Source organism: Octopus bimaculoides, chromosome 16, assembly GCF_001194135.2.
Source record: "Octopus bimaculoides isolate UCB-OBI-ISO-001 chromosome 16, ASM119413v2, whole genome shotgun sequence".
Taxonomy (NCBI): domain Eukaryota; kingdom Metazoa; phylum Mollusca; class Cephalopoda; order Octopoda; family Octopodidae; genus Octopus; species Octopus bimaculoides.
In genome coordinates this window covers 57,229,251-57,232,749 of record NC_068996.1, presented here as the reverse complement: position 1 = coordinate 57,232,749, position 3,499 = coordinate 57,229,251, and the positions used below count along the sequence as shown (strand labels likewise).

General features: G+C 33.3%; 1 protein-coding gene across 2 annotated transcripts in view; it reads right to left on the bottom strand.

Annotated features, from left to right (window-relative positions):
• Window positions 1–3,499, bottom strand: part of LOC106872443 (kinesin-like protein KIF26B) — a 550,311-nt gene that overhangs the window by 98,005 nt on the left and 448,807 nt on the right. The gene's annotated exons all lie outside the window — the stretch shown is intronic.

Here is a 3,499-nt window from a genome sequence, read left to right as displayed (position 1 = left end):
CTGTTAAACAAAATGAAATGTTTGAAGTCAAGTTTCTGAGTAAAGACTTACTGGCAAAAAGAATGATTGGTTAAGAAGAGGCATGTTACAGGGCCAGTGCACAACACCCCAAGACAAAGTGACCCTACAGTTTGAACACCAGAAGTTATTCAGGACATTTGCCAAAGGATTACTTGAAGTTCAAAGAAGTCAATTTGGTGCAACAGTCTCACATAAGCAGGAGGCCATGTGGCCAACAAGTGTTAAAATGTCTAAAGATGAAAGTCATATCATTTCACATATTTACAACAATTAAAAGTGAATGACAAAAACAAACGAGTAAATTACTGCACATGGCTTCTGAATGGCAGTTAAAAGCAGTTGAAATAACACAATGACACTTGCAAATGAAAGGCAGGGTGTTTTTGCATATGTGTGAATTTATTTGTGTATCTATACCCTGTTGTGGAACCCTAGCTATTTTTTCTGTATATATATGTCTATATATATGTACATTCATATATATACGTATATCGTCATCATCATCATCACCACCATCAGCAGCAGCAGCATCATTTAATGTCCATGTTCCATGCTGGCATATCTATCTATTTATCTAAAAACATATACATACATAAACACATATAAATACACACTCACACACATATTAATGGTTTTTATGTGCAAAGTTAATATAAAAGCATTTGAAAGTTAAATTGAAGGTTCACTCAATACTTTTTCCCAAAGTACCATATTTATTGACTTTACAAGGAAACAGCAGACAGCACCTTTGAAGCTTCTGTTTAATTTCCATCATCAGAAACTTTGATAAAAGCAACCAAGCAGAAAAACAGACAGACAGACAGACACACACACACACACACACATATATACTTAAAGAGAAATATTATGATGAAAATATATTTAACTACAAGAAAATACAGATATCATGACAAATTGTTTTGTAACTTAAGACATATAAAGATAATTAATATTATCATATTTAATGATAAATAAATTACTTAATTTCATTATTATTATCCATAATTTTTAATGTTCTATTCAAATACTAACTTTGTGTTCTTGAAATGTTATGTCAGGATTTTAGTATTTAACAAGAGTTTTCTTTCACCCAAAGACGCAGCCTAATTTCTGCCTTGCTTTAAAAGATTTTTTGCATTAATTCAGACATGTAGGTAATTTATTTATTACTATATATAATAATATAAAATATCTTTACATGCTTTAAGTTACGAAAAAATTTGTTGTAATATATGAATTTTCTTATTGTTAAATAAATTTTCATCATTTCTGTCATTTACAACTTTATCCACTCATCATTTTCTCTCGCATCGTACTATATATTATATGTTTTGTAGAATGATATATTAGGGAGTTTTTTTTATGAGTACCACTGGATTACTTGAATCTATATATTGTGGCTAAATTTGTGCGTGTGTGTATATATATATATATATATATATATATATATATATATATATATACACACACACACATATATCACATATATATATACATATATCACATATATATATATGTATATCACATATATATATGCATGCATACATACATGCATGTGTATGTGTGTGTGTGTGTGTGTGTGTGTGTGTGTGTTTGTAAGAGTGAGTGAGTGTGCATGAGTGTGTATGTGTGTATATGTGTGAATGTTTACATTCAGCAACTTTGTGTTAATGTGTTGAGTAAAAAACAGTGACTTTCTGCCGACCACCTGTTAACAAATCATCTTCCTGGTTTGTATTTTCAGTGAGACGGAATGAGAGAACATGTCCTTTATTTGAAAAACAGATTAGGGTTCGTGACAGGATGAGTAATTCAAGTGTAAAACAATGCCTCAATAATAATAAGTAATCATTCAAACCATACAAGCATAGGAAAACATTCATAAAAATGTGTGAAGAAATACACACAGACACACACACAGATAGATGCACAGAGATGCATGCATGTGGATACACACACACACACACACACACACACACACACACACACATGTAATGTCTATGTTCTAGTGAAAGCATCATCATATAGCAATGAGTTCTTTAAAACCTGTGGTAGCTGTTTGTAGCATGCTGCCTAAATCTTTTAAGAGACATATATTTTTGCAAAGAACAAAAGCAACGTTGAAAACATGATAAAATAAAATGCTTGGAGATAGTAATGGTTGTTAATAGATAGACGGATGTGAAAGTCTGTGGTAGGTTAGAACATGTAGGGTAGATAGCAATGAGGGTTAAACAGATGGTTCCAGGTGGGTGAAGACCTATAACAGGATATGTCAAACATTTTGAGATAGAAAAGTTATTACTAATAGACACAAATAGCTCAGTTAGAGACCCATGACAAGATAGTAGATCATCAGAAGGTAGCAAGGATTGTTGATAAATGGAACTACTTAAAAATGGATTCACTAAGGTGGGATAGCAAGAACATCTGAAGACAACTGTGACCACAAATAGAGAGTCTGCTGCTCTTATATTTGACAAGAGCCATACACATGAAAGCATTCAAGACATTCTATAATAATTATAATAATAGTAGACTGTTTCTTCCATCTGTTTCTTCTACAGAAACAACAACTATTGCTTCCAAATAAAGAAGCATAATAATTACTGAATGCAGACATCTTTCTTCCATTTATAACACTTATATTGCTTAATCTCACCAAACTTGGTACAAAACAATTTGTTGCATTTTTTGTCTCTTCCCAATTCTTTGACATCAGCTCACCTCATCTCTTATTATTACCACATAACATAAATGCACAAATACCAAGATACAATAACACAAATAAAAACCTCAGAGTGCACCTCCTCCTACACACGCTTAAAATGGTGAAAGAGAGGAATACATAAATATGTGCGTCCTGTGAAGTTCACTTCTGATTTTCCTACTTGGCAATTTCTAACTCTCTCTTTCACCTCCTATTGCTCATCTCACTCCAACTCATTTACTATTTGTTTCTTGATGACTGTAAGAAGGTGTGTAGGGAAACTACTGCTCCATATTCAACACCACCAGCATCGTCTTCTCTTACCAATCATGAGGCCTGTACATAAGGAGTATTAGTCCTGTTTATATCCAAATCATTCTACTCATCCTCTCTTCTCTATTACCAGTCATCACTCATTCTTTGACATTCTTTACTTCTGTTGATTGTCACATTTATCATTGTCCCACTTTCTTATAAAACTATCACTGTTTCTCCACTTAGTGTCCCATCACTCTGCTCCTGTTCTTCTCTCTCACTCATTGTCTCTTTACCCTCTCCTAGCCACCTCTATTATCATAGACAAACACACATGTCTTAAAGTAGTGAGCATTATTTAACCCTGCAGTCTACAGAACTGCACATCATGCTTCCACCACAATAAGATGTATCCAGTACATTCAGTAAAGTAGATAGATGCACACACGTGCATACACACACACACACACACACACACACACACACACACACACACACACACACACACACACA